At 36.8% G+C, this 27,961-nt stretch overlaps 1 protein-coding gene across 2 annotated transcripts in view; it reads left to right on the top strand.

The window, feature by feature from the left end:
• Positions 1 to 27,961, top strand: part of LOC107704060 (gephyrin-like) — a 325,183-nt gene that overhangs the window by 184,769 nt on the left and 112,453 nt on the right. The gene's annotated exons all lie outside the window — the stretch shown is intronic.

The following is a 27,961-nucleotide window of genomic DNA, read 5'->3' as shown; positions in this document are numbered from 1 at the left end:
AGTATTGAATGAGGAACATCTTGAGCACTTGGTGATTTTCCTTCACTATCCTCTGTTCTGTTCTGTAATTCATTGAGGTTTAATTAAACCGTCTCAATCACACCGAATGAACAGACAATTGTGAAAATGACTCTACTTAAAGCACTGTATGTTCATAATAAATCCAAAGCACTGCTGTCTCTTCAGTCTTCATTATTTTCTGCATTTTGTAGGTTTATTTTGATTATTTTGTATCCAGCACAAACTCTTGGCAGGGTCAGTTTGAAATGTGCTTTAATTCGACCGAGCTTTAAAACTTTTTTTCATGTTCTCAATGTGCAAACTGACAAAACTGAGAGAACAAAGCCAAGAACTGGAAGTGTGAATAGAAAATCCTGACATTAACTAGCAGAATTGGAGGCCTGTAAAACTTGCCACCTACAGTAGTAGTAATGACATATTGTGCTAGTTGAAATACACTGTGCAATTTACAGAGAACTGAAACGGCAAAGTACTTTGGGTTCATTATGAGATAATGAGAAGAGAAAAAAGTTTGTGTTTGATTCTCATTAGCTTTCAGTTCACTATTAGAGGTTTTTTTATATTAGTTTGCTTCATGTGAAATGGCCTGTCAGTTTCCGTTCATTCTAGGTAATGGCAAAAATGCTGTATTATTAGTCAAAATGTGATTGATTTGCTTCAGCAGTGTCCTTGCAATTGGATACTAATAGAAAAATCAAATTTTCCAATGAAATTTACATTTCACAGCTCATTTTTAAAGGTCGTTTTGCTAAATTGGACATTTAAAAAACTGTAAATGGTCCATTCAGAAATAAAGCCTTGTGTTTAATAAATGCCTGCATCTATGGGCTCTGAATGACATATTCACAGCAGTTAGTGACTGTTAAGATTTATAGTTGTAGATATAGATACAGTGTGTGTGTGTGTGTGTGTGTGTGTGTGTTTGTATTAGAAAAATTAAGTAAAAAATAAAACTAAAGCCAAACATAAATCAGCGATATTATGATCTTTTTATTAATATTTTAAATTAGATTTTGTTATCATTTCTATAACTTAACATTAATCTTAAAGTTAACATTAAAGTTAACTTAAAAGTTAACGTTTTAGTCATTTTGTTTTAGTGTGTTTTTGCCATTTTATTTATTAGTTTTTTTAAACACATCTAATTTATTATTTGTTGTTTATTATTAGTATTAGATATTTTATTATTTCAAGTTAAACTAAAGGAAAAAAGAGAAATACCTCACACTTTTCATATTTTATTTCAAGTAATGATTTTTTTTTTCGCTTCTTAGTTTTGTTTTTTAGTTTTAGTTAACTATAATGACCCTGACTTAAATAAAAGATAATGGCTTTCTGTTATTATTTTCTTACAGTCTTACTCATTTTCCATACAAACATTTTTTTTTTTTTAGAGCTTTTTTTAGATTCGGGTTTATGACCTGGACATGTTTCTTGATATTCACCGTAAAAGGGTCTCTCGGTAGCAGTCATTAGATTTGATTCACCGTCTGGTCTCTGGTTATTCTTTGCAACCTGTTCAAGGTAAAAAAAATATCATAACATGTTTCCCGAACCCTGCGAGGGTCCCAGGAGTCTGCAGTCCAGATGCAGAGAGACACGCAGGCTGTGTGTGAGAGACAGACACAGTCAGGAATAGAGATGTTCCCCAGGAGATAACCGCATGGATGCACCTCGAATTATTTAGAGTGACCTAAAAGAGACTTGAGAAATGTTTCACTGTTGAGTTGCATTAGACTCAGCGCCACTCCAAAAAGTGACTTCTAATAAAGTGGGAGAAATATTTTGAATTATTATTTAAAGTGTGTAGCATACTGTTGCAGTTTGTGAGTGACTGTCTCTAAATATTCCTGTTGTCATTAAACTGAACCTCCTCATGAAAATGATTACATAACAAGCGTTTATACAATCATGTTACTCAATCTAATGCTCAAATTACACAGATGTTTTCTAAGATGATACTTTTTCAGTTGTTCTACTTTAAAATTTCAAGTTTAATTCAATGTGTTGCTTCTTTGTAAATATTGGTGAATTTTACAAGTAATATCCGAGCGAAAATTGTTTCTACACCAAATTTTTTTGTTGCAATTTTTTTTCTTCAATTTACTTCTTGCAATTCTGACTTTTTTTCTGAGAATTCTGAGTTTTTATCTTGCTATTCTGTTTTTTGCCTTCTAGAAAACAAATAAAAAAGGTAATTGTGACTTTTTTTCTGGCAATTACAAGTTTATATCTCACAATTCTGAGTTTATATTTCATGCCATTCAGAATCATGAGGGGAAAAAATATAGAATTGTGAGATAAAAAGTCACAATTACCTTTATTTTTTTCTGTGGTGGAAACAGGCTTCCATAGAAATGTGAAATTTTTAAATTACAGCATTTTTACGGTGTTTGACATACAGAGTTTTGCATACTATTAAGTAGGCAAGAATGCATATTTGGATTAGGGGTTGCACAGACTAGTCAACTTTAATGCTCTGCCATGACGCTTTAAGTTTGACGTCGACTAGTCGCCGGTCCTATAGAGGGCGCAACAGGATAAGAAATCTTTGAAGGACTTCCACATTTACTCTCCGTTTCCAAACAGTTAAAATGACAAATAAATGCATTGCATACTCCGAAAGCGCTCCACAAGACACGTGTGATTATATTACTGGATGCTTGAAATTGAACGGGAGAATGCAAAGTTCTAGCATATATTTCTTAATAACTAAATCCCACAGCTTCACTACTAGTAGAGAGACGCTGCCAGGTAGAATTAATTCACACACAGTCGCTCTCACTAATGCTTATATGAATGAAATTTTTACTGTGCTACTTTATCTGTTTCTGATTTAGAATGAGCAGAAATCTGTGAGAAATATAACGACCCAAAGACAAAAGAACTGATAAAAATGAGCTGTTATAGGAGCAATAGCCATGTGGGCAGCGCTGTGTCATCTGCTGACCAAATGGGTGCCCTAAGCAGAATTGTATAGTGCCCCCCTCCACCAAATATTATGGATGTAAAAAAAAATAATAATAATAATACACCTACTATAGGGGTCAAAATTAATAAAATATTGCAATGCAAAAAGGTGGCCAAAAATTTAAGATTAAGTGGATATTTGAATTAGCCTAAATGTTTGGTCAATATTAAAGGACTTGATCGTCCTGCAAGTGTAACAGCAGCAATTACCAGGCCTTTGGCGCCATTTACACAGGCATTTGTAATAATATATGATGTACATAAATTGTTTATTTTGTATTATGTATTTTAACAGTGTTATTCAATTAATAATATAATTATTAATTAACGTCTCAGGTTACTTATGTAACCATGGTTCCCCTTCAGGAACTCGAGCTGGGTCGAAGTCGCTTTGGGAACGCCCTTGCGTGACCGCGTTCTGAAGCACGTGTCAAATCAGTCCAATGGAGTAGCGAGACGTCACGAGCGGGGTGACGTAAGCACCAGAAAGTATAAAAGCGCATCCGGCAGAGCGCAAACCAGCTGTGTATGTGTCTGTCTATTTACTGTTGTCTGTCCGTATAAGCATATATAAAAAACAATCATGAAAAAGTCTATGGCGAGCGAACGGCATTACAAACGCTGTGTTCCTCCCTGCCAACGATATCTGGCGGCGGGGGATACACACGATTTGTGTGTCATTTGTTTGGGAGCGGACCATGCACGGTCAGCTTTCGAGCAGCTTATTGTCATCACTGCGAGTTACTCTCGCTGCGTATGCTCCGCTCTCGCCTGGCTGTGTTTGATGAGAGCGGCCAGGCTCGTGATCCCGCTGGCAGCGGTCCCGCTGCTCCAGGCGCTACTTCATCGAAGCTGGTTTGCGCTCTGCCGGATGCGCTTTTATACTTTCTGGTGCTTACGTCACCAGAAAGTGACGTAATAACGTGACGTCTCGCTACTCTCGTCTTAGCGACCCCTAGAGGGCGCAGTTCGAAGTTCCCTTGAAAGGGAACCAATCATTATTGCCTCATTGTTTTTACTACACCACTGGTGATTTCCTCGCTAGTTTTATCGTTTGCTAGGTGAAGTGATTAGGGTTCAGCGTTTGTTCAAATAATGCTAAATTGCTCCATGCACCCACAACTCAACAAGTATCTCTTTTGAAGCAATAGAAAAACACTCCCAACATATGTGCCTCCATCTGTCACTTTACAAAACCTACTGAAGTTGTCAGAATATATCTTTCTGTTTGTTCCTCTCTCTCCCTGTATATGTTTGTGCTCACTCGCCCAGTCTCTCCCATTCTTTAGCTCTTTTATTTTGTCAGGTTTTTACTGTCGCGCTCATATCTGCTGAGTTGGCGGAGTGTCTTTAAGTGCTGATACAGGCCTTCCTCTTATGTGAACTGCTGACTTTACTAAGTTTCCTCAATCCGTCTGGATATTTTTTGCACATCTAATAAGTGATGGGAATGAGCTTCAGAAATGGATGATGAAGCTTTAGGAACCACCAATCCCAGAATTCCCTATGACCTTTGGCCCCAGGCTGCAATGATCTTGGGATTATAAGTACAAGTTCCAAACTAAGAATTAGACAGACACAAATGAGATGCTAATGAATCTAACTGTATGGCAGCCCTAACTAGACTGTCCCGAAAATATACTTCAGGCTCTCAGTGTGTGTGTGTGTGTGTGTGTGTGTGTGTGTGTGTGTGTGTGATCCAGCCGTATGTGTGTCTCAAACAGACTTGAATATCAAATGAGCCCATGCACATGAAAGAAAGCACAATGATATCTAGAGGTCTTCTGGCTGAAGGAAGAACAGATGTTGAACATATTTTGGCCTTCATGGCAGTAAAACAATAGACCTTTGAGCCAAGTCACTGCAGGGATAACGTCATTTTGTTGGCCAAAACCCAGAAACGAGTTGCATTTTAGCTACAGAGGTTGTTGTGAAATTAAACATCATCACGGCAAAGAGGTTAACTCACATACTCACTAGTCTGCTTTAATACTTTATAATAGTACTCTTGTAACTCTGATCCTAATTCACACTTTCAGGGAAAATGTGACTATCCACAGTTTTAGTTTTCATGTGCCATTTAGCATTGGGTAAAATAGTAAAGTACTGATTATTTCACTGACAGAATATATAGAGTTCTGCTCCTGGATATCTACTTATTTGCTGCTATAAGTACATTAAAATAAACTGAACGTGCAACAAACCTTGAATATCTATGAACATCAGTGACTAATTAGCAATTAGCTCTCTTTCATGTGAAAGCTTGTTTCCACCATAGGGTAAAAAAAAATGCTACCTTTTATCTTACGATCAGGACTTTTTCTTGCTATTCTTTTTTTTTTTGTGACTTTTTACTTTTCTTCCAAGAATTGTGAGGGAAAAAGTCTGAATTATGCTATATAAATTTAGAATTGCAAGATATAAATGTGCAATTATTAGAACAAAAGTCAGAACAGTAAAACCTCACAATTGCGAGAAAAAGTGGAAATTGTGAGATATAAAGTTGTAATTACTTTTTACATTTTTTATTCTGTGGTGAAAAGAAAAAAACAAACAGAATTGTGAGATATAAACTTAGAATTACGAGATGTAAAATCTGAATTGTGAGGCAGTTCTGAGAAAAAGCTGCAATTACCTTTAAAAAAATGTTTTCTTAATCCTGTGGCAGAAATTAGCTTCCATACTTTCAACTTTTCAGTTATACAGAAATTGTGAAAAATATTAAGCTGCCACAGCTGCATGGTCATACAAGTTAAATAATATCACAGCCTTGCATTTTTATTTTTATTTGATTTTTTGCTGATTTTCAAAAAATGCCTAAGATTACCCAATTTGAGTATTTTTTTTTCACAAAATATGAAGATTTTTTAAAATTATATATTATAACCTAAACTTTTGAAATTTGACTGCATGTTTTGGCAGTTTTTCTGCTGATAAAGGGAGAATACAAGACTTGTTCACTTTACAAATGGTTTTAAAAGCAAAAATGCTAAAACCAAAAAAACAAAAGTGTGACATGCTTGAGCAAACAGGCAATATTTTTGGAATCAGCCCAAAATTAATAAGAAACAAGTATTTAATTCAGCAAATGTGATGCATGGCGGTGTTATCAAGTCAATTTTTGTTGGTTCTCAAAAGTATAACTTTCCCAGTGAAGTACATACATCGAGGGAATAGTAGGAGTATGCAAACTGGGATAAAGACATAGTTTAGACATCCAGCCCTGAAGAATCATCACTCGACAGTTCGCTGCTGTCTTCTTGTCTGAAACAGGCCACCAGAAAGAAAAGGGTGAAAAAAAGGTGTGAATTTTTGATCCAAGCTCAGAATATTCCGCACATAATCTTTAAGTTCCTCATGAAGGGATTTGGGATGGAGTTGCATTACTTTCAGACAGGATTGTCTTCATGAGTTGGACTTTGAAGCTCTGAAGAGGTCTACTGAAAATGAGAAGCATTTGAGGACAGATGAATAGAGTTATAATGCTCAGAATAAAGTCTAATCTCCAGCTCAAAACTGAGTGCAAATAAAACGCTCTGGCCGCTCACTATTTATGGAGGAAGTACATCACAGATCGCATTATTATTTCTCCTTACCTCTGACATTAAAGGACAGATGCAGGTGGACATGAAGATCAAAGCTTCATCACTCTGGATCCGATTGAGTCAGAATGACTTGCTATTGGTCCTCAAAGTGAGGCCGTGTAAAAGCATCAACGTGAGAGTGACAGATAAATCAAGAACAGTACATCGGTCAATACGTTCTGCCAAAATGAGTCTTTGTTGTGTAACGAGATTTTATTGTATTGTTGTTCATTTAAGCTTTTTAAAATATGCAAATCTTATTAAATATGAACAATCTGCATGTTGTACCAAAAGGGACAAAGTCAGAAAAGTTTTTGTGTTTGGTAATTTATTAAAATGTACACCTTTTGGGGTACGTAAAAGTTTGTATTTGCTTTTTTGAAGAAATTAATAGTTTTATATAGGAAGGATGCATTAAACTGTTCAAAAGTGAGAGTAAATATATTTGTAATGTTCAAAAGATCTCTATTTCAAATAAATCTTTTCTTTTTGAACTTTCTATTTATCAAAGAATCCTGAAAAATAAAATATATCACAGTTTCCACAAAAATATTAGGCGGCACAACTGTTTTCAACATTGATAATAATCAGAAATGTTTCTTGAGCAGCAAATCAGCATATTAGAATGATTTCTGAAGGATCACGTGACACTGAAGACTGGAGTAATTGATCACCGTAATAAACTACATTTTAAAATATATTCAAATAGAAAACAGTTATATTAAATTGTAATAATATTTCACATTTTTACTGTATTTTTGAAGAAGCTTCTTTTTAAAACATTTTAAAATCTCATCAACCCCAAACTTTTGAATGGTATAGTGTACGTAAAAGTAAAATATGTAAAGTCAATGTAAATAAACATTTTGTATTCTAAAAGATCAAAAGCATTGAAAAAAAATTAAGGTTTCCAAAAACCCTTAAAATGAATTAAAGAAACATGAGATAGGCCTGTTTGTTTAGTGGCAAAATGTCAAGAAAATGCCTGTTGCATGAGGTAAGATAAATGGATTGTGGTTATATAAAATCACATGAAAGAGTAAGTAAATAAATAAAACTTCATAATTCTTCTTTTATGTGTTGTTGTTGTTTTTTTTAACATATGCTGCGTTCAAGTCCTCCTGGGACGTTCGTACTTACGAGTTGACAAGTCGTAATTACGATGTCAGATGCGTTCAAGTCAGTTTAGTCGGCACAAGATGGCGGTGTACCTTCTTTTAATAAATTACAAGAAAATACAACAGGGTCTGCATTTTTTTACTTGGATTTCATTAACTAGCTGCGTAACAAGAACATGACCAATTTAAGTTTATAGGACAACTAAACTATCAATTTAAACAAAAATTTATTGGCAACTACAGACGTTGCATCCATCGATTCCGCCATGTTTCTCATTGACACGCCCCCAACTCGGAAACTCTGGGCTTAAAGAAAATTTCGAGTTTCCCACTCGTAATAACGACTTTGTGGTGGCGTTCATGTGCATTTAACTCGTAAATACGATCTATCCGACATGACTTGAACGCACCATAACTTCCAAAGTCGAAATTTGATTATAAAGGAACTGCCAAGGAATCTTCAGTGTTTCTCTCAGCCTTAATGATGTCACGTCAGAGGCATTAGAGCGCAGAACTCCAGGTCACAGAGATCAGACACCTTTGAGCGCCTGTTCCCGTCCATCCATCAACCGTGCTCTGATCCATCACCATCACTCACTGGCTGCAGATGGGAAAATCAGAGCTGCGGAAGATTGCTGGGAGACTTCCCATCTCCTATTTGAAATTATTTCTGATTTATGTCTAATAAATCTCAATTAGGCTACTAGCACCGCCACAGGACAGAGGCCCGGAGAACGGAGCCACGGCCGCGAGCGTGGACAAACGGCAGGAAGCGTCAAACGATCTCCAATCAGCATTGATTATGGCTCCGGGCACGGCACGGCACAAGAACAATGTAATCACAGCACAACCTCGAACCGAGAGACTGACACACACGATAGATTTCTGTATGAGTGATACTTTACTGGCTAGCAATTAGAAATTTCGATTTTGAAAATAAGTAATTTGCACTACCCCAATGACTAACTTAGGGAAGTTTGAAATTCAATGAATTTCAATTCAAATATTTATAAAATAATGCATTCTTGGAAATGAAGTCCATAAAAATTCTAATATAAAAGGCCTCCACCAAAACAGTTTGCACTACATACCAGTGTGTTCATAATTAAGATTATACATTAAAATAATATGTCACATCAGTTTGCAATACCAAGCAGCAAAATTAGCTGTTTTGTACAGCTAAAAATAGCTGGAAGCAAATGACACCGGAAGACACATTAAATTTACCAATGGCTTGTATGGTATTTTCCCATACATTTACATTTAGTCATTTTGCAGATGCTTTTATCCAAAGCGACTTACAATTGGGGAATACATAAAGCGATTCTTCTTAAAGAGGCAAACAGACACAGGAAGTGCTTGTAATACCAAGTTTTAGGCATTGTTCAAATAAGTACAAGCTAGAAAGGGAAGGAATAAATAAAGAGAAAGTTTTTTTTTTATTTAGGATGAAGTCAAGTAGTGTTGAAAGAGATGAGTTTTCAGCTGTCGCTTGAAAATTGTCAGGGATTCAGCATTCCGGATAGGGGTTGGAAGATCATTCCACCAGCCAGGAATGGTGAATGAAAAAGTTCCGGAAAGTGATTTTGAGCCTCTCTGTGATGGTACCACGAGGCGTTCATTTGTAGAGGTTTGATTGTGCTTGATGGAAGTCCAGCCAGAAGAGCATTGCAGTAGTCCAGCCTAGAAATGACAAGGGCCTGGACAAGAAGTTGTGCAGCATGCTCCGTTAGGAAGGGCCTGATCTTTCTGATGTTGTGCAGTGCAAACCTGCAAGATCGAGTGGTTTTTGCAATGTGGTCTTTGAAAGTCATCTGGTCATCAAAACTTGTTGTAGCTGGATGGTGAAATCATGCTGTAGAGTCTGAGAGGCAGGGAAGACGAGAAGCTCAGTCTTTGCCAGGTTGAGCTGTAGGCGATGTTCTTTCATCCATGCCGAGATGTCCGCCAGGCAGCCTGAGATTCGTGCAGCTACCATTGGATCATCTGGTTGAAATGAGAGATAGAGATGTATGTCATCAGCATAGCAATGGTAGGAGAAACCATACAGTTTCAAAAGCAGCAGATAGATCCAGCAGAATAAGAACTGATGATTTGGAATCAGCTTTTGCCATCCGCAAGGCTTCCGTGACTGACAAAAAGTACAATAAAGACTGTCAAAAAGTATATACAAAAAGTAATAAAATAAAATGATGGAATAAAATATTAATATAACATTAATATTTCATATTTTAAGTTTTACTTATATTTCATCATGTATTTTATATTATTTTATGTCAGCAAATATTTAAAGTGCCCCTATTATGGGTAATGAAAGGTTCATATTTTGGTTTTGGGAGTCCCCAACAACAGGTTGACATGCATGCAAGGTCAAAAAACCCAAACCCCTCCTTTGCATGACGCTAATCTGCGTGATTGGTCTCATTTTCATTTCATCATGCCTGTAATGCCTGATAAAGCAGCATTTGTGAGCGCAGTGCTGCTTTGTGTACAGCATTACCGGGGAAACCGCTATTTTACCGCCCCAAAAGCCGCACCTAGTGGCAAAGAATGAATTTGCATTTTCATTCAGACCAACATGAAAAGACCAACAAGCGGGTGGGCAATATGCTAATGTTTCATGTTGACTTCAACATGAAACGGCTTGGGATTCGTTTTAAAAACTACTCGTTTCAATGATTCAGAGTCCACTCTTTCTTTTGAGAGACAATAAATAACTTTATACATGGTGCACTTTCAGATTTAAAACTTTGCAGGATGTTTTCATTCAATTAGAGCTGTGTTACACACTGCATGAAAGGTAATTTCCAAAAATCCATAATAGGGGCACTTTAAAATATGTTTTCGGCAGGAAAAAAAATTATTTTATACATTTTAAAGAATTTTAAACAAGAGCTTGCATTGACTTTTCTAGTTTAAATTTACGGTCATATTTATTTGAATTTCGGTTCATTGGAATTGTACTTCCTTGCATTCTAATTCAAATTGTAATTCTGCTTCCTGATAGTTACCTCATTTCAAACTCAGGAAATGCAGTGAAATTTAAAATGTTCATTTCAGTTCTGAACGATGCACAGCTGAGTTTGTGATGAAGTACTGTGGTTTTTATTTTAGTTTTGGGTAAAGTACTTGAATCCTCTGAAATAGATTAAATTGACACAAGACTGACTGATGATTCTGGTCGTGACATTCTGGTGGTGTGGTGTAAGTCAGCGATAATGGTGTTTCTTATGAGCGTGTAGGATGTTCCGGTACATGCAGTCAGAGGTCTGTCATCCAGGTTAAAATGATGAACACACTGCAAAATGAAAACTAACACTAGCTCACGGCCTCCAGCAGCTTATTGCTTTATTTTTAACACAAATGCATTGGGGTGAATCTTCCTGACCACAAAGAGAGGAGAAAATTCACTATACATTTTTAAAAAGCTAGTATGACCATCCATCTTGAGGAATGATGCTGGAGCCTCTTACAGTAGAAGTGTGGATACATTGCCGTAAGAAAGGAAAAGTGGGCTAAAGCTTACATTTGACTGATGCATCTGCAGATAACAATCCTCCTGTCATAAGACGTGTTTCATTGGGTGCTAAACCACTTTTTTCTCTTTCATTTGATTGGATTATAATTTTTTTTTTCTTGGTAGCTGAGAAAAATCCTACAGACTTGAAGGAGGGTCCCGAGCCATTTCTAGAGATGTGATGTGTGAGTCTAAGAGACTCTTTTCAACTTTTAACTTTTATTTTAAAGATGTTCTGCTTGCAGACGGTCAGAAGAAGGGTGTCATGAGATTTGCATTTTTTCCCCTGATGCTTTCTAGAAAGGCTTATTTTATTATGCGAGCTCAAGTCTTGTAATAAATAAAACAAAAATCCCATCAGGGATTTTATGTTCATGGGAATATACAAAGCGGAGAGCTTCGGCTGATTTTAATAAAGGTTAAAAGTGCAAAAAATGTCAGAACGTCTCTTTTAATTGGGCAAGAACCAGTTTGAGTTAGTTTGCCTGAGCTCTGCTACAAACACATTCACTGCCACAGGATGAAGAATAGTGTTTAAATAAGTCATTTCGGGGTGCTTAACAAAGAAGTAGAAAGATGTTGTTTGTTTCTTTATGTGATTCACCAGCAAGACCTGAAACATACTGTACTGAACACCAGGGTCATGTGCCATTCAAAACTGCAGAGAAAATTTCTTTCAACATGTCAATTCCAGCTCAGTTCCAACTATTTGAAAGAATTGCTAAAATAGAACAAATCGAATTCCAGCTTAATTCCTAATATTTTAAATAAATGTGACAGGATGCAGAATTGTAATTCAAATTTGAATTTATAAAAGTTTAAGTAAAATTAAATAAATCAAATTCCATCTCAGTTCATAATATTTCAAATAAAGGTGGCAAACAGGATGCAGAATTGTATTTCCAATTTGAATTTAAGGAAGTAGAAGGTAAACTGAATTATTTAAATTTCAAATGAGTTTCTAAATATTGTAAATCAAGGTGACAAACACAATGCCGAACTGTAATTCAGTTTTGAATTGAAGAAAGTAGGTTAGATAGAATGAAATTCAAATAATTCAGTTAAGTATACTTTTTAATGAAGTACATTTCATTTTACAGTATCAATAAGCCATAAACATAAGCATTCATAACTCTGTAAATGTGTCATCTCAATTGTATACATAGCTAAGTCATTTGAATTTTAAATAAGCTAATATTTGAAATGTATTTTGGCATTGTTATAGAAGTTCAGAAACAAGAGCTTGCGTTGACATTTCAAATTTAAGGTAATATTTAATTGAATTTCAGTTAATTTCATTTCTATACTTCCTTGCATTCAAGTGGTAATTCTGCTTCCTGTTTGCTACCTGATTCAAATTCAGGAAATACATTTAATTTTCCGGTATTAATTATGGGTGCTATACAGTTTTTATCAGCAGACAACTATTTGCTGTGTAAAGATATAGTGTAGTAATGACATTTTATTTGGTTACACTTTACTTGAAGGGGTGTGCATAAGACTGACTCTTTGTTATGGGCTATGGTTAGGGGTAAGGGCAGGGGTAGGGTTAGGTTAGGGTTAGGTCAAATAATGTCATATTTGCATTAAAAATGACATAACTGAGCGAATGACACTTAATGACAGTTGTCATAAACATGCATAAAACCTCCTTCTTATTCATGACATGTGTCATGTCATTATTATGAAGGTGCCATGTCAGTCTTATGCACACCCCTTCAAGTAAAGTGTTACCTTTTATTTTATTTGTTTTTGCATTTTTCCCTTTATTATGATAGGACAGATCAAAGCTGACAGGAGAAGTGGGAGAGAGGGGGCGGGATCAGGAAGGGTCCTCAAGTCGGGATTCGAACTCAGGACACCTGTAGCACAAATGCGCTATACTGTATGTCAGAGCACTGCCCACAAGGCTATCAACATTTTTTTTAGGAGTTTTTTTTTCGTGTTTGTTATTGTATGTGAGCCCCGCACTTTAAAACTGTTGCTTCTCCCCGCATTTATATTGAGACTCTGTAAAAACAAGATGGTGGAGCGCTCTTCCACGTGCCATGTTTCTATATTAGTATAATACTTACCACGGGTGTATTCCAGAAAGTGGGTTTTGTTGGAAACTCAGAGTTTGTTAACCCCTGAAAAGGGAAACTCAGTGTTTTCGGTTCCAATAAAAGACAAAACTAAACCTCTCGGTAAGTTACCATAGTAAGGTAATACCTTACCATAGTAACTTACTCTGTGAACCTAACCTGGTCGGGAGCAGGTTTTCTTCGGTAAACCCAGAGTTTCTTTCGGTCTCCTCGCCTTTTTTAAAGAGTAAGCGATGTTTAAATACCTCATTCATTCATTCACGCTGCAAAAGTGGCTTTTATTGCTGCGATTTTTGCCTTATTTCAAGTTCAAATATCTAAAAAATCTAAAAATGATGCATTTTCTATATAAGAAAACATATATACGATATTTAGTCTTGTTTCCTGGGGTAAACAAGTAAAATTAATTGCCAGCGGGGTAAGAAAAATAATCTTCTTTCTTATAATAAGAAATAGCATGTTGGATTAGAGAACATTTAATTATGTGAAAAAGCATTAGACTATGTGGGAAAAGCTGCTGCACATTGAAATAGATATACACTGAATGATATTTATTGATTGCCAAATATTTGTAAAGTCATGTAACGTTAGCCTACACCCATTTTACGCTTGAAGCTTTACCTGATTGAATTATGTTTTTATGTTACATTTTTTTCTGCTGCCACATTTTTTTTTCTTTTCTTTTCTTTTTTTTTTTTGCCCGTGGGATACCATGAAAATGAATATTAGTTCAATAAATTACCTTTCTGCCAGTTTTCACCTCTTGATTTAGAATTAAAGTGACTTATTCTGTAGTATGTAAGTCTTTTTGGCGGGGGCTGTTGCCATGGTGAATCGTAATTTCTGAGCTCCATTGATCATGGCTTTTCATAGTTGTGGTGCACGTGCTAAACTCTGAGTCAACCTACTCAGAGTTGACTGAACTAACACAATTCAGCTGTTCTGAAACCGAAAACTCTGAGTTTCCCATCTCAGGGTAAGTCAACTCAGAGTTCAAGTTTTAACTCAGAGTTGGTTGAACCTCCATATTGAAATGAGCCCCAGGGGTTGGAAAATCCTATATAGCACCGTAAATACAAACGTTTACAAGTCGACATGTTCTTCCTCTATAGTTATTTTTTCTCTTTTAACTCAATCTTGTAGTGGAAGTGTTTGCACAAAATATTTAATGAGCGAGTAAGTTGGTCAAACTGCATGATTTTATCTATTTACCTGAAAAACATCACCTCTTGTTTAAAGGCACGCACTTTTAAAGAAAACTCTGTAGCGCCACCTTGAGTGTCTGAGGTGTGCTACTGCCACAGCAATGCAGAACTGCGAGTTACAGGTATGTAAAACCAAACCTTGTGCACTGCTTACAATTATATATAGGTAAGCATTCCCATAATGTGTTTGAATGCTTGAATGGACACATGTGAGAACAGATTACTGTGATTTTACTGAGCGCTAGACGAATGCTGCCACAGTCAGAGAGAAAGTCTGAGAGAACTAAAGCACTGTGAGTCAGAAAGAAAGAGATGAAGATGATGGTTAAGGAGGTCAGATAGCAAGAAAATTACATCAGAATAGAGAACAAGTGCTCTCAGAGCGGAGCAAACAACAGAGAGTGAGTCAAAGAAGTCATTCCTCGTGAAGAAAGCCCAGAGGAACATGTTTTTGCTCAGAGGTTGCTCTTTCACAGTTCCAGAGACTTAATGGAGTTCTCATGTATGATGCATTCAGAATGAAAGCATGAGATGTTTAGGTTATTTTAAGGTCAAATTCTCACTATTAACAAACCAAGCCTCAATAAACTACTAATTTGCTGCTTATTAATAGTTAGTAAGGTAGTTGTTAAATTTAAGTATTGAGTAGGTTTGGGGATGTAGAATATGGTCATGCACAATATGTCTCTATGAGAATTGGTCCCTATACTAAAGTGTTACCGATGCTTCTCCAAAAATTCCCTAGCAGAATTAAAAATAGACACAAATGTAAAGATGACATATATTAATTGTATAGAGCTAAATGAATATGGATAGCAGCTCAGATCACTTGATTTAGAGAAAATTTGATTAAATTGTTAAAGTTATTGTGAGAGATATTGAGATCTCTGACTTTTGATTGCAGGCTTTGGCATCATGGCAAAATTGAGACACTTTTGAGATCTTTTCTGAAAGTCTAGAGAAGAAACATGTTGGACTACTGGGGTCTTTTTGTCAGTAGAAACATCTGTAAATCAGAAAACTCAAAACTCTCCATTACAAAGAAAACGATTGGGATATTAAAATGATTTTGTTTGTGAGTTTTCTTTTACAAATGTGCAATGTGCACTGATGAATCTCAGGAAAGAAACTTTTGCAAAATGCCTTCTTGAGTGTATTATTATATTATTATTATTAATTATATTATATTATATTATATTATTTTATCTATTTTATTGACTCATTCAGATTTTTTCAATGTATATTTTCATGACTTGCCCGCCCCCCCTAAATTACCATTAAAAACAAACATGTGTGTGTGTGTGTGAGTGCTCCGTCTCGGTCTCAGATGACCTGTTTTCTTCTGTAAATTGGATTAATTGAAGAAATGAGATGCTGTCTCATCCTGCACTGCTGCCCTCTCATCTTGTTGGCCATTAATGGAGTTCTTTTCTCGCACACACTCACAGTGTGTGCTTCATTTGAGGAAAGCTTTATCGGTTTCTCTGTCAAAAACAACAAAGCATGAACAAATATAGGGAGATTACGGCGTGTTTAATACATCTGAAAACAGCAGTTGGTCTAAATGAAATCATATCTCCTTTTCAGCAAAGTGAGAGGGTGTGTTATGATTTTGGTCGAGGCTGGACGACTCTTTTTTAAGGTGTAACAAAATGAAATTATATGAAGTCTATAGTCAGTGAAAGGAATAGTTTGTCAAGAAATTAAAATCTGCCTTGGTTTCTACATGATTACAGTAAAAATACTTTCAAAACATTTATTATCCACACAAATTTATGAAATGCAGATTGGAAAGATATGAAGGCAAATAGATTAAAGAGTAAATAATGACAGCTTTTTATTTTTTGAAGGCTCAAAGACATTAAATCAAGATTATTTTATAAACTAATTTACCAGAGTAAAATTTTAAATAGTTTATAGGATACCTGGCAACCCCGGACAGACGATAATGATGTGAAAGTGATCATTTAAAATGAAACTTTACCGTAACGGGATAGTTTACCCAAAAATTAAAATTCGGTCATCATTTACTCACCCTCCACTTGTTCCAAACCTGTAGGAGTTTTTTTCTTCCACTGAATGCAAAAGAATATGTTTTGAAGAACGTTGGTATCCAAACAGTTGACGGTAGCCATTGACTTTCTATAGTATTTTTTCAATAGTATGGAAATCAATGGCTACCGTCAACTGTTTGTGGTGAACATTGGTGAAGAAAGAAACTCAAACAGGTTTGAAACAACTTGAGGGTGAGTAAATGATGACAGAATTTTCATTTTTGGGTGAACTACCTCTTTAAGCAAATTGACAGACAAAAATTGCATCAGTTTGACATGATTTGACACATTTCAAGTGACTCCAAGTAAACAGTGGAAATATTACAAATGCAGAAGTAGAAACATAGTTTTCACATACTAAAACTGACCTGTTTGAGTTCTGCTTTTGGCTCTGCAGCTGTTTTATAAGCAGCTCTGAATGGTTTTTCACACATGTGTGCCTCCTCTTGTCTTTTGAATTATGTTCATGGCTCAGGGGATGTTTTTACAGCAAGAACGCATCACTTTTTGCAGCTTAGCTGGAATAAATTATAACACTCTGTCTGGATCCTCCGGCTGAAGCCCCATTATCTTAGCCGAGTGACGCGTGAAGCCACGGGCCCTTCCAGCAGATTATTTGTAATTACCAGCAGGTCATGATGCACTTCTGCTTCGAGTAGTGACTGGTAATAAAACATCAGTCATATACTGACACCTGCTGGATGATATGGAGAATACAGGCTGGAGAAATATTACAAAGCCCTATTCTACACTATCTATCTATCTATCTATCTATCTGTCTGTCTGTCTGTCTGTCTATCTAGCTACCTAGAGGTGTTTTAACTATCTATCTATCTATCTGTCTATCTGTCTGTCTGTTACCTAGAGGTTTTTTAACTATCTATCTATCTGTCTATCTATCTATCTGTCTGTCTGTCTGTCTGTCTGTCTAGCTACCTGGAGGTGTTTTAACTATCTATCTATCTATCTGTCTATCTGTCTGTCTGTCTAGCTACCTAGAGGTGTTTTATCTATCTATTTATCCATCCATCCGTCCGTCCGTCCGTCTGTCAAGAAACGTGCTGAATGTACAGTATGTCTACAGATGGAGATAAATATATTTATTCTGTATTCTATATTATTTATTCTATTATGTTATACCTCCCAGGAGATTTCCATGTTTTCATCACATGTTTTAACTGAACATGACATTTTTCATACATGGTTACATGCGTAACCTGAGACGTTCCCTTTCGAATGGGAACACTACGCTGCGTCCCCTAGAGGGCAATTTGGGAAACGAAATACCCACGCCGCCATGCTGAAGGGATGAGTGCCTAAATGGCTGAACCAAGTAAAAGACTCAGAGGAGTCCTACCCCTGCACTAGCAACATCATAGCTTCTCAAGAACGGAGGCTCACAGAGAGTCCAAAATGGCCCACGAAGCTCCGGAGAGTGGAGGCTTAAATAAAATACCTCTTAAAAGAGACTGGGACAAGCCAGCCCCCTTCATGGCTTGAGTCTTGGATCTGGACCGGCGCGGCATAAAGGTTTTAAATACAGCGGAACACGCCTTCGCCTCTCGAAACTTCCCAACCATTGTCTCAACAGATGTACCGAAAAGTTCAGAAGCTGAAACTGGTGCATCGAGGAGAAAGTTTTTCTCCTTCTCCCTTATATCTGCCAGATTTAGCCACAGATGTCTCTCCGTAGCCACCATCGCCGCCATCGAACGACCGATAGCAGCGGCAGTTTGCTTAGTGGCATGGAGAGCCAAATCCGTGGTATGGCGCAGCTCCTCCACCGCCTCCGGGGTCCCCGGCCCTGGTCCTTCAGCAGGTCAGCCCTGGTAGGCTTGCAACACGGCCAACGTGTGCAAAGCCGCACCAGCCTGACCCGCTGCTGCATATGCTCTGCCGTTCAGCCGTGATGTAACCCGCAGCGGCTTAGTTGGCAGAGACGGCGTCTTCGATGCGGATACCTCACCAACCGTGAGATAGCTAGCCAGCGTCTCTTCAATCGGAGGCATCGACGCATATCCATATTCCTGCATTCCCTCCACATCAGCATAGTTTGCTTGTGAAAAGTGAATGCGAGCAGAATATGGCTTTCCCCAGGCTCTCCGCACCTCAGTGTGAAGATCTGGCTGAAAGGGAAGACTCGTACGACCTAGGCGGTTATGTCCTGACAAAAAACTTTCATCAAGGCGACCACGAGGGGGCTCGCACTTCTCGCGCCTCCACAGCAGATCTAATCTTTCCATAGGGCGAGACATGACATCCAACAGCTCGTCATATCGGCAGGCGGGCTGTGAGTGCTCAGAAACATCGTCAACCTCAACAGCCTCTTCCTGCTCATCTTGGCTTAAGGTGATGCCAAAGACATTCCCCAAAGCGCCCTCTAGGGGATGCAGCGTAGAGTTCCCAATCGAAAGGGAACAGTCAGATTCTTCCTGGTTCAGTGGCATTGCAAGTTTTGGTGTTTGATAAATGTGTAAAACCTTGGATCTTCTCAAAGGTTTCAACTCGTCTGATCTAAAAAAAAAACAGGCACAAAAACAGTGGAGGAGAAAGCAGAAAGAGAAAAAGGACAGGCAAAGAAAGGCTTTTAGGAGGAGGAGAGCAGAGTTTGCAGAAATGCACCAGCGCAGCAGGGATGCGCAGGGGCCTCAGGGGGCCCCACTGAAGGGCTCTTAACATGCAGCAGGCATATTTCTGAATGCAGAACAACCTTATCATGGCACACAGGTCATGTGAAGAGTGTGTGTGTATATTTATGTGCTGTATATGTGCTTTTGCATTACATTTATAAAAATGTAGATCATATACGTATGTACATATATAACTTTTTTTTATATATTTTATGTTTAATAAATATAATTAAATATATATTTGTATGTATAATATATAGTTTGTCCAGAAATATTACAAAAAAATCTGAAATACTCTTTTATATATATTTATTAAATTTATAAAAAAATTCTAATGTCCTAGTGTGTGTGTGCATTTTGTATTTTGTTTAGAAATATTGTAAAACAAATCAGAAATACACTTAATATAGAACTTATTGTTTTTAATAATATATTTCATTTTATTTAAAACATTTATTGGGCCCTGTTGTAACAGCACATTTCCCAGAATGCTCTGGTTTCCCCTTAAGTCTCAAAATGGAGTCAAACAGCATACAGTCTGAAATCAAAGCGGTGCCATATGACAAAATATGATGCTGTTCATTGATCTGACCTATGCTGAAATTAGTTTAGATAAATGTTTAATCAGTTCATATATTTTGTATATATCAAGCAATATATCAGACAAAGGTCGAAACATTACAATGTAATTATTTATGTTTATGTATGTGTAACCCAGACTAAGTAAGGGTTATAGTATATATATATTAATATAAATTGAGGTTTACAAAAGTAAATAATTGAAGATTGATGGTATTAACAAATACTTTTATAATAAAATAAATTGTGACCAAAAATAATTTGTAATATTTAAACAAGTTATTGGTTTAGCCAATCGGAATTCTGTTGTTAGGGACCGCCCCCTTGCTGACACAGCAGATTGCGCGAGACCTGAGAAGGAAGAGGATGGAGAGAAATTCGCTAGATTAAATGAGTGAGAAAGCAGAAATAATTGAGTAAAACTTTGAGAATAGTGTTTAAAACTCTTCAAATCAGTTGAGAGAGGAAGATATTGAGTGGATTCAGTTGTCATTTTACTTCTGTGAGGATCGATGGGTTAATTACGTCGTTGTATTGCTGGAGAGTGAATATCTGGACGTGGTGAGTTAAATTCATGTATATTTCCTGAGTTTAATGTTAAATAAGAAAACAACACTTATTTTGTAAGAAAAACAGAAGTTTATTTCGTTTGTTATGGTCATGTGTGTGATCTATGTTGTATTTTTGGATGTTATGGTACAAATTTGTAGTGCTGAGTTAGTTGTTCTCACGTGGTGTCATTCTGCTTCACGTGCATGTCGCTGTGATGTACACGTGCCTGAAAGGAGATACGTGTTTATTAGCAATGTAATACTGTAAAACATTGAAATAGTTACTTTGTATGTTAATTTACTGGTATGTGAGATACTTAAATAATGTGATGCTATTGTTGACTAAATGCAGTCGTGCATTTCTGGCCTTTTGAACAGGTCAGGTTTTTTTCTCCTGAGTGGAGACTGATTTCCATTGATGGCGAGCCAACCTATTCGGACACTGGAAAAGAAAGAAGACAATTCATCATACAGGATCAGGAGAGTATCGTGATTCTATTTTTATTTTGTTTTGTTTTTCCTGCTCAAGGTAAAACTATTCCTACACAGAAACTGTTTTTTTTCTATTCGGGACTGTGAACTGTCTGAGATAATTAGAAGGAACTGATATCAGTTCAGGAACATTTGAAAATCGAACTTGTGTGATATCACCAAAGTGTTGTTGTATCTGAAGAAACTGTTGTCATTCTACAGTTGAGTACATGGTAAATGTAATTGACAAGTGAAACTGACAGTGATTCGATCGAAGTGATTTGTTTTTTTGTTTTCTTTTCGTGTATTGATGTAATTTGTTTTGAATTATTTATTTTATTTTATTGTATTGTAAGTGTTTCTTTTAAGAAGGGAAAAGGCCTGCAGTTAAAGGAAAATTTATAAACAATTCTATATACTTACCTAAATTGTGGTTTCCTGTCATCCTTCAGCAAATACTCTCTACCTCCATAGCCGAACATACTAATCTTCTGATTCTTCTAATTGATTCATAACAGTGAAGATTTAAATTATAAGTAATGTAACCCGTTACATATGTGTGCTGAAATAAAGTAACTTTGTTGACTGTTCAGTTTCTTTTAATTGCAGTTCAGTCATTTTCTCTTCCTGTCATTCCAGTTTCCTGCATTGTGGTCAATTTATTTCAAACTAATGAATTGAAAGGAGCCAGTTCTTAAATTAGAATTTTGCCCAACCCTGATAAGTAATTCTATTCTCTCTCTTTCCTTGTGTGTCAAGCCAGAATCCCATCATTTGTCTCTGTAAGACACTTTCTCATTAGTCATCTCACTGTCTCTATGCTCTCATTGCAGTAAGTCTGTCATCAAAGTGCAGCACACATCTCACAGCAGCAACAACAGCTCTCTTTACTGCACCCACACACGACTGCAACGCAGAATTCTTCAATAAGGGATTCATATGATAATTGTGTGAGGAACACACTGACATTTGTCAGTATTCACTGATAATCTTGCCTCTGCGGTAAAGTAGCTTCCACATATTACATGCAACAGCCGGAGGTGTCATTGACATTAAAGGAATAGTTCACCCACAAATGAGAATTTGCTGAGAAGGTCTTCACCCTCAGGCCATCCAAGATGTTGATGAGTTTGTTTCTTCATCAGATTTGGAGAAATGTAGCATTTCATCACTTGCTCACCAATGGATCCTCTGCAGTGAATGGGTGCCATTAGAATGAGAGTCCAAACAGCTGATAAAAACATCCACAAGTAATCCACACCACTCCAGTCCATCAGTTAATGTCTTGTGAAGCCAAAAGCTGTGTTTGTAAGAAACAAATCCACCATTACAGTTTTTTTTTCAACTGCTTACACATAAAATCTTTACTTGTGACACAATTTCTGAAACCTGACACTCAAACGCCAGAACCGCACACCAAATCTGCAAAACCATACACTAATTCTCGGACTCGTATTTTAGCCGGAAGCAACTGTTTCAAGTTAAAAATGTTTAAATGATAGATTTGTTTCTTACAAACACGCAGCTTTTGGCTTCAAAAAATGTTAACTGATGGACTGGAGTGGTGTGGATTACTTGTGGATTGTTGTGATGTTTATGTTTTTGGTGAACTGTTCCTTTAAATACCAATGAACTAGAAAATAGATCATACACAAGGCATATGGACTACTACTGTAATAAGATAAGTTTATTTATTTTTTAGAGCTTGACAGCATCATTTTCGTTAAAGTGATTTTGCGATTTACTACTTTAATGCATCACAATTCATGAACGTGTTACAACTTTAATTTATTGCACATACTCAATCTCATTTGTCATATAAAAGTTTACTAAATATGTTTATATTGAAACTCCGTGAATAATTTTCATTAGCATTAATGTAGCTTTGCTAAAACTGGGCCAGGGATTTCCAGTTCCCAGCATGCTTTGCATGTAATTGAATATGGACAGTAACTGTGGAGATTAAGTGGCATTTCATGTGTTTTTATTTTTTGAGACGACAGAATTAATAGTGTTTTGTGTTCTGATATATTGAGATTTAAAAGAGATTCTGTTAGCAGTTTTAAGGGTTATAATTATGGTGAAGAGTGGAGCATTTGTTTAGCTTCAGGATAGATGCATCAAGAACATCTATATTTACATTTAGTTACTTACCAAACACTTTTATCCAGAATACGCCCACTTCGTTATTTACAATTTTATCAACACTTTTGCATTAGTTGTTTAATATGGTTACACTTAGCATGCAAACAAATGCCTTCCCCCAGTAATAGTTAGCTTAGCTGCTGGGCTGCTTTGATATTTAGTGGCTTTGTTATGTTTTAGGATTCTCACACACAAAGTGTTTCATTTAATGTTAAGAAAACCCATTTTCCAGTACGTGGAACCACCATCCACAAACCAATGAGTTCTGCCAAAGGATTATGTTTTTGTGTTGAGTGGAAGAAGGAAAGTCACACGTTTGGAGTGGCATGAGGGTAAGTAAATGATTTTTTGGATGAACTAACCATTTAATATGTATTATGTAAAGCTTGAATGGGTTGCTGCGGCTCAGATTCTCTGGCCGTGAGCGTTTGAACAGCAGAGCTGCTGTAATTCTGCTGAAGTTACACTTTTACTGCTGAGTTGAAACTTCACCTCATCTAAAGCTCTGATCCTCTCTCATGACCTTATTAGAACTGCAGAAGGGATTCACAGACTGTGTGTGTGTGTGTGTGTGTGTGTTTGTGTGTGTGTGTGTGTGTGTGTGTTGTGATGCTCTTCATCAATGCAGGGCATTCAAATTTGATGCTAATTCATCCCGTGCATGGGAGTGAATGTGGAAGAGATGATGAGTTTGCTGATGTCAATGGAAGTCTGTGTGTGAGTTTCTCCTTCAATGATGGTTGTTAACGCTTTTGCTTTAGGAAGTGAAGTACTTGCTAAACTATTGCTAAGATGTTCTCTGTTGTTTCTAGTGGTTGACAAACATTGTCCGAACAAGTCTGATCATTTAGAAGAGCATAATTTGACATTTATTTGTCCAATTTGTCGAGCATGCTGAAATTGTTTGTTATAATTACTTTTGCAATGTTTTAAAGACTTCTAAACAGTAAGAAACCAATTCCTGTGGGGGATTGAATTTGTGAACAGCACCACCTACTGATGAAAATGTATATGTTAATGCTAAACCTGCTGCAGTTGTCATATAACAATAGTAATAGTTAATCCCATATTCATTTCTATAAAAAGGTTAATTTAGCAATAATTGACCTCTCGGTAAGCCTCGCCCCCCTTAGTTACTGTTGCTCACTCGGACAAACAAACGGAGTTGCTCACTGTCTTACAGTGACAGTTGTCAGTGAAAACCAGTGTTGCAAAGTCTGCGGTTTTCCCGCGGAATTGGGCTACTTTAACACTGTTGCCGCGGGTTGTTTTTCATGTCTGCGGGTTGAAGCCACTCCAATAACATGATATGTATCCCCTGGAATGCAAATTTTAGCAGGGGAACCCCACCAAAAAATGTGTATTTTACCCCAGAACACGATTTTTAACTGGGGACCCCCTCGAAACATGATTGGGCTAGTTTTGAGTAGGGATTGGGCGGGTTTTCTTGTGAAAACCTGGCAACCCTGGTGAAAACCTTCTTCCGAGGTGTTTCTGATAAATGTGGGACACAGATGGACCTTCAAGTGGGACTTATATGTTATGGAGAGATATATACAAGATGTTAAAATAAATATGTAAAAATACAGATCACAATGCAAACGGGAGAATTATGTTACGGTCGTCACGATCGCAATGACAACATCCCGGATCAACACCGTTCATATACCGCAGAGTAAGATTAAATTAATTTACATTTAACCAGATTAATATGAGGCACTCTAATATAGACCTTCGTTTATGTGTTTTTGACTTTCACTGCACGGAACATGACGTGAGAACAGTTTGCTATTAAGGTTTGTACGTTAGCATGGACTCACTAACTTTATTGCTTTAATGCTAACGTTAGCATTTCATCTTGAGCAGATGAAAAGTGTAACTTAACGAGAGTATGACAAACCACAAAATGAACGTTTTCGTCTTCATTGTGATTGGGGTTGAATGCTTAGAGACATTTTGCTCTGTTTTGGTTGTATTTAGAAAATAGAATAAAATAAGTTACATTGTCTATCCTCTCAGGATACCTGGAATTAGTGTTACAAGTACCCTAGGCACATCGTTTTTCCATTTTTGTAGTTTAACACCATTAAACCGATGCGAGCTTCGGATCTTCCAATGTTTCTCTATGGCGCTGAAACCTAAAGATGTCCGAGTTCCGCGCCCCGTGCAAAACTGATACTTGACTGCCATTGGCTCATCTGCGTTCGAGGGGAGGGGCTTACCGATAGGTCAATTCAGCACAGGGTTTCTTAATTGGGGTTCATGATGGAACTACATGGGGGTTCGTGTTGGTGCCTTCACTTTCTGATTGTTGATGCTTAAAATACAAATATTTAGGTGCATCATACATTTTTTCATTGCTTTTGACGAATATTTTCTCACGATTGGTCCAATAAAATAAACTTTACTGACATTATCCAGGCATGTAGGCCTACCTGATAAACATCCTCCAGTTAAACACCAATAATCGATCAAATCTATAAATGTCTTAATATATTTCAGAGAAGATATTTGCACTGCAAGTTGTCAATCAATACCCAGAAAATGCCGAATGAGACAGAGTTTAATGACAGAAACTGTTACTCAGATTGTCTGGTTATATTACAGTAGTCACTATAGTGTTAAGCACAATCCAGCATACTGAGTTTATCTTATCAAAGTTATAGGAAGATGTTCAAAGTGTATGTTTTTGACATAATTTAACATGGCCAAACATCTAGTAGTACTTCAAACCACTAATGCATTTAATTTAAAAACTTTTTTTTTTTTTGCCATTCAAAAATCAATTGAGGTTGCCTCTAAAATGACAGTTTTTCCAATTAGAATTCATATTGATATTGCATGATTTAAATGGAATGATTAACCCTGTAAAGCCCACTATATCATTTTCGATAAGCAAATGTCTAAACACACACTCTACTAATTTAGACTTTTTGGCAAGTAATAGTTCTTTTAGTGTAATTGTACAAACATCTATCTTCAGCTTGAGCTTCACGTGTGTTTTTGCTGTCAAATCTTTACTGACTTTTATAATGCAAGCGTAAAATGAACACTTATTGGACTGAAGCAGCTTAGTTTTACTTGATTATACATGCATAATTTTTTAGAAAAATCATGTTCAAATTTGAGCCTCAAATATTATCATCAGGCTTTTGAGGAACGTTTATTTATCTTTATCTTTCAATCAACATTGTATTGCATTGCATTATATGTTTTGATAATCAAACTAAGCATTTAAACATCACCTAAGACATATTTTTGGGAGAGTGATAACTGATATTTATATCATTTTATGTAAGTACCTGCTATACTGTTATAAAGATCTCACTGATTTTCATTGCAAATATCAGAATTTCATCACTTTTTGTCCATATAAATATCAGCATCTGCACCAAATTGCATATTTTTGCTCAGTTTGGGTCTCTGGATAAAACGGAGCTGTTTTTCTTCCATATTCTCACTATGTTAAACTATATGAGCCATAAAAGCCTGTATCACATGTGATACTCAACAAACATATGCAAACTTTTTAATATTTTGTGTAAAGGTTCAATAAACTGTTCCATTTCTAAAAAACTTGATTTTTCGGATTACTCTTTCATACGTCAGGCTTTACATTGGTTGATATCTACTCATATTAGAGGGAGCTTCAGGTTGGCCTGCTCATTATTTTCTGAATGAGTCTCTACTATTGCGTGACTGTCTCTATTAGTCATCTCTTCCACTTTGCTGGATTCTCTCTCCGACAGCACCGTACCTCAGTCTGATCCCCCGCGGCGGCTCAACATGATGAAGACAGCGATGCAAAGGGTCATCGCTGAGGCACCCAAAAATAAACCAGAAAAGTCAAATGTAGACTGACCAGTGCTGCATCTGCGACTAGGTTTTTAGAAATGATACAAGCATGTGGCTGTTATTTCTTTCATAAGAGCCATAAAAAAAATCAGTATGTCATAGCTCATACTAGCCTTATAAAGCCTATAGTATCACGTTTGATAGGTTAATTTTCAAGGCCTAAATTATCACCATGTTGTAAAACACAATCTACCACATGGATTCTGTCTGATTCTCATCTGACTAATAATATAGACTTTGTTTAGCAAGTAAAAAGGCCTTACAGTGTAATTGAACAAACGTCCACCTACGGCTTGTGCTTCATTTGTCTTTTTGCTGTGAAATCTTAAATGAACAGCAGACAACACCCCCCTCCCCATCCAACTACCCCAACATTTTTGCATTTATGATAGACTTTTGACCACAGTTTCATGTCATCTATAGTCTTTATTTATAGCTATGGTAGCTAACATACTCATTATTCATAAAGACAGCTTTTTTTACGTTAGTATTAATTACACAATAATTACACAATTTTGATTATGTAAGACCAGCAACATTACAGCAGCAGTTTTAAAGATGTTTTCTTTGGATTCTTTGACTCATAAGAGAATATGTGTAACCCCTCTCCCCTGGGTCCTCTCTGCCACACCTCGTTCTCGCTCCGAGTGGGTCTCCGGCATGGGAGGCGGACGCACTAACAAGGAGGCTAAAGACTGCAGCCTCTAGCGCGTCTCTTGAGATCCGGGGAGTGAGGTTTACCTGCACAGCACTTACTCGCTGGCCTCTGTTACACTCACCCCCCTAATCCTCACTCCCATCAGGTCACGGCACCAATGTAACCCCTCTCCCCTGGGTCCTCTCTGCCACACCTCGTTCTCGCTCCGAGTGGGTCTCCGGCATGGGAGGCGGACGCACTAACAAGGAGGCTAAAGACTGCAGCCTCTAGCGTCAGTCGCTAGTGCGTCTCTTGAGATCAGGGGAGTGAGGTTTACCTGCACAGCACTTACTCGCTGGCCTCCGTTACATATACTCTACAGTTCAAAAGTTTGGGGTCAGTACATTTTTATTCTTTCTTTTTTGGAAAGAAATTAAAACTTTTATTCAGCAAGGATGTGTTAAATTGTTAAAAAGTGATAGCAAAGATTTATATTGTTAGAAAAGATTTATATTTTGAATAAATGCTGTTCTTTTTAAC

This window comes from Sinocyclocheilus anshuiensis, unplaced genomic scaffold, assembly GCF_001515605.1.
Source record: "Sinocyclocheilus anshuiensis isolate Anshui unplaced genomic scaffold, SAMN03320099.WGS_v1.1 scaffold534, whole genome shotgun sequence".
Lineage (NCBI taxonomy): Eukaryota > Metazoa > Chordata > Actinopteri > Cypriniformes > Cyprinidae > Sinocyclocheilus > Sinocyclocheilus anshuiensis.
This window is presented reverse-complemented; position numbering and strand designations above follow the sequence as displayed.